This window comes from Hippopotamus amphibius, chromosome 3, assembly GCF_030028045.1.
Source record: "Hippopotamus amphibius kiboko isolate mHipAmp2 chromosome 3, mHipAmp2.hap2, whole genome shotgun sequence".
NCBI lineage: Eukaryota > Metazoa > Chordata > Mammalia > Artiodactyla > Hippopotamidae > Hippopotamus > Hippopotamus amphibius.
Window position 1 is genome coordinate 71,731,034 of NC_080188.1, and position 11,822 is coordinate 71,742,855.

The following is an 11,822-nucleotide window of genomic DNA, read 5'->3' on the forward strand; positions in this document are numbered from 1 at the left end:
ATGCATCAGTGACACTCCTATAAAAAGATGGGAAGATACCTTAAACATACACACACACACACACAACACCTGTTTACTACTAAATTTTTAATCTTGGCCAATCTGATGGGTAAAAAAATGAAATCTCATTGCTGTTTCAATTTGGCTTCATGACCACCCTCATTACTAGTCAGATTGAGTGCCTTTTCATATATAATATTGTAATACTTTGAAGTACCTAGTATTGCTCTCTGTCCATTTAACTTTTAGAATATTGGTCATTTTTTAATAGATTTATAAGAGCTCTTTTTTGTACTTCAGAATAGCTTTTGCTTATTAGGTGTATTGAAAGCACTTTTCACAGTTGCATTACCTTCTGACTCTGTAAGCTGTGCCACACGTATGTTCTAACTTCTATGCAGTCAGTTTTATTTATCTTTTCCTTTCTGTTTCTAAGTTTCCTGTTTCCTGTGAAACATCTTCACTTCAAGATAATTTTTCATATCACCTTCATTTTCTTCTCTTTTACTGTCTGTCTCATCTTTAACCTTTCTGGAATTTACTGTGGTGTAAGGCACAAAGCTGCAATCCAGTTTTATTTTTTCTTGAAATATTAGCCAGTTGTCCTAACATCATGAATTGCACAATCCCTGTTTTATGAAACCCTATCTTTATCCCAAACTGACCACCATCTATCTTCAAGGTCCCTGGAATGTCCTGACCTCCCAGAGCTGTTAGAAGAACAAATGAAATGTTATTCATGAAAACACTGTGTAAGCATCACAACCCACTGCCCCTGCATGGCGAGCTGTGACTGTGACTTGTGCAAGCCCAGCAGAGAGGACATCTCAAGAAACATCAGCCCCTCCTACCAACGCCCCACCACTGTGGCCACAAGGCTCCTATCTTTGGTCATTTTGACCTTGAGAGTAAAGTCAAATTCTACCCAGTGAGGGTGGCAATGTGATGCAGCCTTAAGGGACCCAGGTTTGCCACTGATAGCTGAGACCTCAGGCAAGTCCTCCACCCTCCCTGAAGAGCAGGGTCCCACTGTAAAGTGACAGCGTGGCCCAGGGAAATCCTACCGTTCTTCTGAGTTGTCCTTAGCAATCTATAAACCGTTTTCACAGATTTGATGTTTGTTTGTTTTTTACAGCTGAGAAAACCCAGTGGACACTGCTGATTAATGCACAGCAGAGACCCGAACCTGAATCTCCTCCCTCAAATCAGCAAGTTCTTCCCATCACACCGCACTGCCCTTTGCAGTCCCCAGGCCTCTCTGCCCTCCATGCCTGAGTCTAGGTGAGCAATCACCCACTGGAGAGGAACCCAAAACTCCAAGACTCAGATTCCTTCTTCAGTGTCACTCCAAAAAGAAGAAGCTGGGAGCCCAGAGGGTCTGAGTTTGTCCCTCTGCAGCATTTCAGAGCAGCCTTCCTTACCTACCAAGCTGCTTCTCAACCAGGAGTGAAGCCTGCAGAACACAGCCTGCCAGGAGGTCATGGGGGCGTGAAGGCTAGGGATTCATAAGCATGGAATCATTTGGGGAATCTGGGTGAAGGGTTTATGGGAATTCTTCTTACTATGCTGACTATATTTCTACAAATCTGAAATTATGCTGCAATAAGATTTTTTGAAGGGATAAGAAAGGCAGCAGTGCACGCCACAGAGCCACAAGTTGGGTGAGAGGGCGATGGCCCTGTGCACCCTCTAGATGAAAGACAATGGTTTGGGGCCAGCTGGCCAAGGCGAGATTTCACCCACTCACTGCCAGATGTGCCCAGAGCCCTTCAGCTTCTTTCCTGCAATCACTGGGGAAGACTCCAGCCCTGGTGTCCAGGGCTCCCTTGGAGTCAGTCCTCGGGGGAGGACATAAGCCCTAACTATGTGGTCCTGGGTTAGATGTGATCCTGCCCTGGCTGCCATGGGTGGGGCTGGAGAAAGGGGCACTGATTAGAAATAATAAAACCTTGGCCTTGCATATCAGACCTGGGAAACCAGGAGCCAAGATGAGCCAATTTAAAAGGGAATGAAAATGGAGAACGACACCCGTTTGTCTCATATGTGACCCCAAAACAGGGCCAGGACTCGTGACCTCACCTATGTGCAGCTAGCCATTCCAGTTACCAACAAGATCAATTCTAGAAGAGCTGGATTAACCTTGACTAACTTCTGATTTTCTTTTTGTTTTTTTGCTTCAAGTTAAAAAAGTTAGAGATGCTTGTGATTTTTAAAGTTTTGTTCGATGTTTTGAACAGATAATGCAACCACATGGATCAAAGTTTTAAAAGCACCCCCAGCCACTTTAATGCATCCTAGTTGCTAGTTTCTTTTAGATCTTTCTAGAGATGTTATATGCACTGAGAAGGAAATATGTTCATGTACAATTTCCCTTCCAATTCACATAAAGGGGAGCAAATCAATGTGTTCTGCACTTTCAGTCTTTCTTTGGAAAATATATCTTGGAGACGTTGGAGATCTTTCCATCAGCCTGTGGAGACCCACTATGCAGTTTTTTCACAGCTGCGTAATGTTCCATTGTATGGAAGGCCCATCATTTATTTAACTAGCACCTTATCCATAGGCACTTGGGTTGCTTTCAATATATCTCACTATTACAATCAGTGCTGCAAAGAATAAACTTGTACAGAGATCATTTTACCTGTACGTGCGTACATCTATGGGAAGAACTGAATGCCTTGAAGTGGAAATGTTGAGCCAATGAGCTTAAACGTTTGTAACATTGATAGATAGTAATGCTCTGCATTCCACAGGGGCACTTTCTTAAATGATGTTAAATCTACTGAGAGGAGCCAGCCTGGTGTGGCAACAGAAGTCCCAGACCAGGGGGGAGGGGACCTGAGACGGAGCCCCAACCCTGCAGTAACGTGCTGCATGTTGCTGGGAAAGAAGGCTTTGTTCAGTTCCTCGCCTGCAAAGCAAAGGGACTGAATAAGGTGCCCAGGACTTGGCAGTCACCTTTGCTGCCTTAAAGAGAGGCAGGGGCACCCTGGTCACTTGTAACAATGAGAACAGGGTCAGCAGCTTTCTGCTGTCCTGAGGACGGACACCTCAGTCCTGCATTTTCAGGTAGAATAAAACAAACCAAGCCCTGAAGGGCATACGGCACTTATAAAAAGCCTGGGCAGGGCACTGTCTGCAGGGAGGCCCCAGTCCTGCTCTGGGGGCTCAGGGATGGGAAGGGGATACTTATTTTTCTCTTTATTTCCTTTTCCATCATCAGAATTTAGCACCATGTGCATGAATTACCTATTCAAAAGTTAAATTCACCATTTAGAACATAAAGGAAGAGAAGCCCTCGGAAAGCACCCTGACCTGGAGGAAGAAGGTCTGAGTTTTAGTTGCTTCACTTCTCTGGGCGTCCTTCATCTCCTTTGATCAATGAGGGGCTTGAACAAGATGAACTTTCTCTGGTGACTTACAAGCCAGAAAATCCTGGGTACCAGCGTGAGTGTAAAAACATCCAGAGGGAACAGACTTTGGGGTCAGAGAGAATAGGGCCTGAGTCCTGGTTCCCATTACAGACCTCCTGTGGGACCCTGGGCAAGTTACCCAACCTTTCTGTGCCTCCATATCCTCATCTGGAAGATGGAGATAAGAACACCCATGTCACAGGTCTGTTGGGGGGAGTAGGAGGTCATATGTCTAAAGCAGAGTCTGTGGTGCTGGGCTCGGTAAAGGGTGCTATAAGCAGGTGAAGGCAATTCCAAATTCTCTACAAAAAAATGAGCTCTCTGGGGGAACTTAGAAAGGGTGTCCATCCTGATACCCTCATTTTACAGATAGAAAGCGGCAGCACAGAGAGGATGGGATATATTGGGTGTCAGCAGAGGAAGCCGGTGAGCCTTCCTTCTCTCTTCCTACCCAGAACTTCCAGGCCTCAGAAGACCTGGCTCTAACTCAGTTCCTTGTGTGATGGCATTTTATCCATCAGCTGGTCCTAAGGAGTCGTCTATTCTCACATCTCCTGCCTGGCACAGCTGATACCAGGGTCTGGTCACAGGCCACTGGGACTCCGAGGCCCCAGGATTGCAGCCCCCAAACCACACCAGGGTCTGGCCTTCCCAAGTGATGGATCCCAGCCAGCTCCTGGGATATTGGGGTCAGGGACATCCCACTTAAGACCCTCTGCTGTCTGCTCACATAGGCAACAGGCCTCAGGCCCCACCATGGGACAGGAAGTTCAAAATGCAAACTCTCCAAGAAAAATAGGTATGGACCGAACTTCATGTTAACCCAGAGATGATAGGATGAAAAGGGAGATGAGAGAAAGGCAGGGAAGAAGGCCTGAAAATAACAGGAGGGGTGAGAGACAGGTATACATTTCAAAATGAAACTCACAAGGGACTTTGATTTTAGAGCTAGGAATGGACTCTTCTCATTTCTGTGTCCCAGCCCATAGCTTGGCCCATGGTCAGTGCTCAACAGACAAATGCATGCATGTGTAAATGAATAGGTGAGCAGCTCAGAGAGCTGCTGTTTAATGGAGATAATGTATGAGGAAGGGTTCTGCACCACAGATCTCTCAGTGCCGCCAGCACCTGGCATACAGCAGGGCCGAAATCACTGTGTGCCTTGGGGGTGGGCGCCCCTTCCAGAGGTTGGGGAAGACCATGTCTTCTGCTTCCAAGGGAAGCCGGGAGTCTCTTTGGGAAGGAGAGTCTCAGCATTGCTTTTGGGGATTCAAACCTACTCCCAATCAAGCTCTGTGCACATCTGCCGATTCTGAGGAACAAGAGAGGTGAGGCCCTGTGAGAGTCCTAGGCGCTGCAGGATGCCAAGCCCTGGGTCTCAGTCATAAAGGCGTTCCACCCTGATACACTTTCCCCCTTTTTTGTGGAGAGGAGGAGTTAGTAAATCCACATCCACAGATCTGAAGGAGCAAAATCTTGTCTTCTTGTATCAGAAGCTCTAAGCTCATTTCTAACTGACTCTAACCTAAGTCCACACAAAAACTTGTACACAAATATTCCTAACAGCATTACTCATAACAGCCCAAAAGTGGACCCAACCCACACGTCCACCACAAGATGAACGGATAAACAAAATGTGGTACATGCACACAATGGAATATTATTCAGTCATAAAAAGGAATCAAGTGCTGATACATATTACAACACGGATGTGCCTTTAAAATATTATGCTAAATGAAAGAAGTGAGACACAAAAGGCTGTACACTATATAATTCTATCTCTCTGAAATGTCCAGACTCTAGGCAAATCCATAGAGACAGAAAGCAGATTTGGTTGCTAGCAGGCTGGGTGACTGTGGAATGGAAAGTGATTGCTAATGGGTCTGGGAGTTTCTTTTTGTGGTGATAAGATGGTCTGGAATTAGTGGTGACGGTTAAAAAGTTTGTGAATATAATAACAAACTACTGAGTTATACATATTAAAAAAGAAATGAGGGACTTCCCTGGTGGAGCAGTGGTTAAGAATCTGCCTGCCAATGCAGGGGACATGAGTTCGAGCCCTGGTCCAGGAAGGTCCCACATGCCTCGGAGCAACTAAGCCCATGCACCACAACTACTGAGCCCGAGTGCCACAGCTACTGAAGTCCACACGCTTAGAGCCTGTGCTCTACAAGAGAAGTCACTGCAATGAGAAGTCTGCACATCTCAACAAAGAGTAGCCCCTGCTCGCCGCAACTAGAGAAAGCCCACGCAGAGCAACGAAGACCAACACAGCCTCAATAAATAAAAATAAATTTAAATTAAAAAAAAAAGAAATGAGTAAAATTTTAAAACCAGGAAAAAAAAATAACACTGACCTATCAGGCTATTGGCCGTCAAAACAGAACATCAAATGGCCAGCTCCAGAGCAAACAAAGTCTAATCCATCATCCAGGGTGCACACCAGAAAGACAAATATCGACACACAGTTTACTCTTATCAAGATAACATACCTCTGAAATGAGGAGACACGGTGAACACTTCCCCATCTTCTTAGATGAAGACGTTTATCTCTCTGCTTTTTGAAAAATGACTAATCTTCCTCTTAGAGAAACATCTCATTGTATCCTGTGGGTTCCTGCAGGCACACCTGTTGAATTGCGAATGATAGGGTCTGGGTCATCACCAACCATCTTTATGTATCCAGCAGGTGTCTGAATGGGAGGCTGGGTCCCCTCAGGACAACGTCTGCTCTGAGATGGATGACTTCTTGCCCTTTTCATGAACTGCTCACGGAGGCCCGACCACCAGCTCTCAGCAGGCTTCACGTCTGGCCTTGGCTGGGTGCCTGAACACGCCCTGCGGAGGCTTGAATGGCCTTCATCTTCCTCATTTGTAGAATAATGGGGTCAGGTTAGATCAGGGAGACCTGAAGAGTGTTCCAAGCAGCATCAAGAACCCTCAGAGAGGAGGAGGTGATTGGCGAAAGAAGAGTTCTGAGACTTGGGAAACGCTACTAGACCCTGTGAAACAGGCTCCTCTCCCACAGGACTTCTCCGGGTCTTTAACATGCTGATGTGGGAGGCAGGATGGTTATAGGGATTAAGAGCCGAACCCTGGAGTCACACGGACTTGGGCTGACACAGTGATTCAGGCGTTCATTAGCTGTGAGATTTTGGGCAAATGACTCAACCTCTCTGAGCCTGCATTTCCTCACCTCTAAAATGAGAATAACAAGAGTACCTCCCTCCCAGTGTGGCTTGGAGGATTCAATGTGTCAAAGTAGGGCTGATCAGTTACCATTCTGTGAATCACAGCTTGGCCTTGGTCCCTGTGGGAGCTCAGAAATAACAGCAAATTGTGCCCCGGGGGGTTTGAAGGAGGAGCAGGAGTTTTCCAGGGAGAAGGGGAACAGGAAGGGAAACCAAGACCAAGGAAAAAGCAAGCACAAAAGCACGGAGGTAGAACTGGGCACGATGGACTTGAGAACTGCTGAGATGCAGACCTGTGGGTGACTCAAGCATGGTGAGTGAGGGTGTGAAGGAGGCAGCAAGAGAGAAGCTGGAGAGGTGGGCTGGGCCAGAGCACAGTCGCTAGGAGCCATGAAACAGCTCTGGAAAACCCATCTGTCAACTGCAACAAGCAGTGGAGGAGGGTAATGGTGGTGCTCCTGGCGTGGGGAGGAGGGGCCAGCCTGGACACGACACTTCTCTCCCCCAGCCTCGTGACTAAGAAGTCCCTCTCTCTTGCCGGCAAGGCGGAAGGAGACCTGGGCCCGGCAGTAGGCTCAGGAGGGCTGAGTGGGCTCTCAGACAACCAGGGGCACCCCTAAGGACTGGAGCAGGTAAGCATCACACTTGAAGCTACGCATGGGGAGAGGGTGCGAGCCGCAACTCGACCGCTTTGACTTCCATTCGCATGGTGTAAGGTACAAAAAAGTCACGTGACCAAAGCACAGACAAGGCGGAAAGATAAAATGAGGAGGCGGAAGCAACCTCTGGGCCAGTTTCCTTTCCTAATAAGTAAAATAAAACCGGGTCCCCAAAGTGAGGGCAAGCTTTTCTCCTCGAGTACCGAGAGGACGGACCGACACTCCTGAAGGTGAAGAGCACCAGCCTGGGTGAAGTCAGGAAGGAACCACGCAGGTAGGCAGAGAGCAGCCGAGCCCCAGGCCTGCACGCGGGGGTGGGGTTTCAACTCCCCATCCGGAACTGCAGCTCGTCCTGGCTGCTCTTACTCCAAAAAATTAGGAAAGGAAAAGATGCAGGAAAGAATTAAGATTCCACACCTGGCAGTTTTAACTTACAAAAGTAGTATTTATTACTCTAGTTTTCCTTCTTTTGCCCCAATACAGAAGCACGAGGCTGATGGCCTGATACATCCGTGTGAAGATGTTGAAAACCCAACCAGTCGCTGATTCCAAAATTCTGTGACCGCGTGCGTTAGGCAATGGCACTGCAGTCACAGAGCAGTTTCAAGTCCACACAGGAAGCGGGCCCACCCCAGGGTCTCCTGCACCTGCCAAGGCTCACGGGATGGGCAGAGGAGCCTGAGAATCAACAGCACCGAGCAGACGGATGGAGAAGGCTTCGGGCAGAACGAGCTGCCGTGACGCCAGAGCTGTCCCCCCCGCAAGCCCGCTCGGTCACGGGCCTGCTTCCCTGGGAAGCATCTCCCTCTGGCCGAGGGTCAGAAGGGTTCGCACCCAGATTGCCCTGAGAAACAGTCCCCACAGGCCAACCCGAGCCGGAGCCATCATCGCTGTCTTTCCAGTGGGTCCACCCAGCCCGCTGGTGCTACGGCTGCTTGTGCGGAAGGGCCTTCCTGGGCGGTGGGAGCTCCCCGCGGATCAGGGTGAGTCCACAGAGGACGAGGAACACTCCTCCCCACCACAGGACCTCCTGGCACTCTCCATACAACACAAAGCCCAGGAAGGCCTGTGGGACAGAGACAGCGGTGAGGCCGGGTGTGAGGCAGGAGATACGCGGGCTCCAGGCTAGGCATTTATAATCAGCCTCCTGTGCACTCTCTGAAATGGAAGTAACGACAGAAACAGGCTGAAGAGCCAGGCTTTGTCTCCTGCGGACACCTTTAGATAACAGTCATGGCCGGAGCAGAGAGGGGCTAAACCTTGTTTGAGTAAAGGATCAAGAGATCATACATTTCCCATCCTTGGGGCAAGGGTAACATTGCACATGTATAGAAAGGCTCCTTGGGGGTCAAAAAGATGCTAAGGCCGTCCTATAGGCCTCTGGGCTGAAATCCATCTTGGAAAAAAGTTGCACACGCATGTTGGGGAGGGTCCTAGGGCAGGTCAAGTGTGGAAAAAGAAACCAGATAATTGACCAAAGGTAAACAAAGACCCGGAAGAACTGCTGCCCTATATAAATACAACTGCCTGTTTACTGGCTTCCTCCTCATTAGGGAGGATGCCACACCCTTTCTGTCTGGGTGTGCATCTCTGTCTTGCTTCTATGTTAACTAAACAAACAGTTTCTCTGTGTGCTCTCCCACTTCTTATTGTGCTGTGTCTCTAATAAGAAACTTTGTACCTGTTTTTACAGTTTCTGCCTCCGTGAGAAATGCATTTTTCACTGGGGGCAAGAGCCAGGGGGATCTGGAGGCTAGGATTCCTGGTTTTCAGCCAGGCTACCCAAGTTCAGTTCCTGGGAAGGGAATTAAGATCTCGCTTCACACCACACTCACTGCTGCGTCTTTGAGATCAGGTGGGCACATGCTCTCAGGACTTGACCACGGTGGGTGGGCACTACCTGACTCCCCTAGGGCAGGAGGAAAGGTCTGGAGCTGGAAGTCTTGGGCCTGAAACCCATCTGTTATCTTCAGCATATCTCACATGTGGAAGTGGGGAGGGTACATTCCTCACAGCATCAGATCCCAGCAAAGCACAAGAAAGCCCAGCAGAGGCCAGCAGCCAGGCCCAGCACACAGCTGGCCCAGCAAGTCCTCTCTGCCTGGACTGCAGGGCTGACTGGCTCAGCCCCACGTGGGAGGGAAGAACCTCGATCTCCGCATCTCATACCCAAGTTCACAGACCCCTGAAGAGCAGCAAGCAGGCAGGCTTTTGAAGGCTGGTCTTCATCCCCATCTAACTTGAGAACTCCTCCAAGTTTGAGAGATTAGAGGAGCAGCCACCAGGAGTCAGGCCACAGCCCAACCTCTGTTTCAGTTCCTGTCCCTTCTCCTATGTGGGAAAGCAGGGGTTGCCCAAGGACAACCCACCCAGAACCCTCCCATAACCAAGGTTTGGGAAGGAGGAACCGTACGCTCAGGCTACTTACCGAGCTGAGGACGTTTGAAGAAGTCACTGTGACAGATGCAATGGCCGAAGACGTGGAGAAACTGAGGCCCTGGCAAAAGAACGTCCACATCAGAGATACTGGTGGTAGGCATCACGATAATGCCTAAGACGCAGAAGCCCATGTTCACCTGCAGGAGACAGTGTCACTGCAGCCACGGCCAGCCCTAGGCAGCGCGACCAGCAGCCCCCCTCACAGCACACCAAGGTCATGGTTACTGCTGGCAGCCGGGCCACCAGAGCCTGGGGGTCCTCAGAGCTTTCCTTCATGGGACTTCACTTAACCCTTAGCAGGCAGCACACTCATTTTACAGCTGAAACAAACTCAGAGAAGACACTTATTTGGGCATCTTGCCGGCCTTGTGACCTTGGGCGGAAGTAAAATGCTAATCCATATCCCTTTATTTTCTATTGAACAGCAGTCCCTTACTGGCCCCACAATGACCAATGTTTGAAGTTCAGTCCCAGTGGGCCAAGTGCTTATTACCCAGTCACGGGTATGAGTAAATTAGGGGCAGAGTCCTCACTTCCCGGGATCAGGTAACACATGGATTAGTTGTTTTCCCCTCATTCTGTGCAGTCTACAGCCCGCTCGGGCTGAGGCAGGAGATAGATGGGCTCCAGGTTAGGCGTTTACAACTGGCCTCCTATTTACATTTCAGAGGGCAGGAAGAAGTGCGCTTCAGGCCATACACTTACAACTCGTCTCCTGTTAGCACTTCCTGAGACGGGAGATAGATGGGCTCCAGGTTAGATGTTCAAAATCAGCCTCCTGTTTGCTCTCTGAAATGGAAGCAAGAACCGAGACGGTAAACAGCCAGGCTTTGTCTCCTGTGGACACCTTAAGATAGTAGTCGTGGCAAGAACAATGAGGGCAAAGCCTTGTCTGAGTAGAGGATCCAGAGCTCTCCGTTCCCCGCCCACCTCCTGGGGGCAAGGGAGACACCCCACAAGCGCAGAAAGGCTCCCTGGGGGTCAAAAGTCAGGGGACAATGCTAGCCCGTAAAGAGTCTTGCTTCCCCCAGGCTCCTTTGCCTTAAGATCCATCCTGGCTGATGGGTGTGAGCACACCTAAGGGGGGGGCCCTGAGACAAATGGGGGGGGGACAAAGCAATTTGATTGGCCAGAAGGAAGAGAGAGACCCAGAAAACTGCCCCCTTAAGAAGAATTTAAACTTCCCAAAGACGAGGCTCTCCTCCCCGCGATGCTGCGCTCCGCCCCATCGCCCTGTGCTCCCTGGGCCGGCCACCGGCGGGGCTGAGTGCGCTCTCTGCCGTTGGATGGCAGCCTCACGTGCCACAATGTTCGCATGAGTAGGCTGCCCAGTGGAGGCTCTGCCAGGGCCTCGAGGGGCGGGGCCGTTGGCTGAGCCCCAGCCACCCCTGTCCCCAGGGGGAGCCGTCTCCCCGTTAGGTTTAGGCTTTCCCGGGAGCGCTCCTGGACCGTTGTCCAAGGCCGACTATGGTTGCTGTTGTAGAGTAACTCTTCATGACCTAGCCGTTTCAATCCTTGCCACTAGGTGTGGGCCAACATCAGTTTCCCCTGGGAATTTGTTTAAAACACTGAATCCCAGTCCTGCCCCACACCCGTTGAATCAGAATCTGCATTTTAACAAGACCTCCAGGAGACGGATCAACACCTTCTAGTTCCAGAAGCACAAAACTTAGAGGTGCTTTGGCAGAGGGTGCATGAGACCTGTAGACTCAGGAAGAAAGCCAGGTGGGGGTAGGGGTGGGGGTGGGAGTTAGGGCTTCTCACAAATCAAATGGCCCAGATGGGTGCATGCTCATTGTAGGGAATTTAGAGAGTATAATTAGAAACAAATGTCATCCGTAATCGCCCCACTCAGATAATCGGGATTAACGTTACTTCCAATTTCTAAGGCATTCAAATACTTTTTAAATGTTTTCGTTTAAGAAGTGTTGCCAAGAAAAGTAGAAATGGGTTTTTTTCCCTCTCCTGATAACCAGGAAAAACAAGGAAACAATGAACAGGCTGGGGAAACAATGTAAACAGGCCTGAAAGAGTTAAAAAATCTTTGTTATTCTTTAGCTGTTACTACTAACCAACACTTGTAGCTAGACTTGTCCTTCACAAAGCTGATTACTCTCTGA

The 11,822-nt window shown here is 49.3% G+C and overlaps 1 pseudogene; it reads right to left on the bottom strand.

The window, feature by feature from the left end:
- Positions 1-8,188: 8,188 nt before the first annotated feature.
- LOC130848465 (transmembrane protein 42-like) lies at positions 8,189-9,978 on the bottom strand (annotated as a pseudogene).
- Between the last annotated feature and the right edge of the window lie 1,844 nt (positions 9,979-11,822).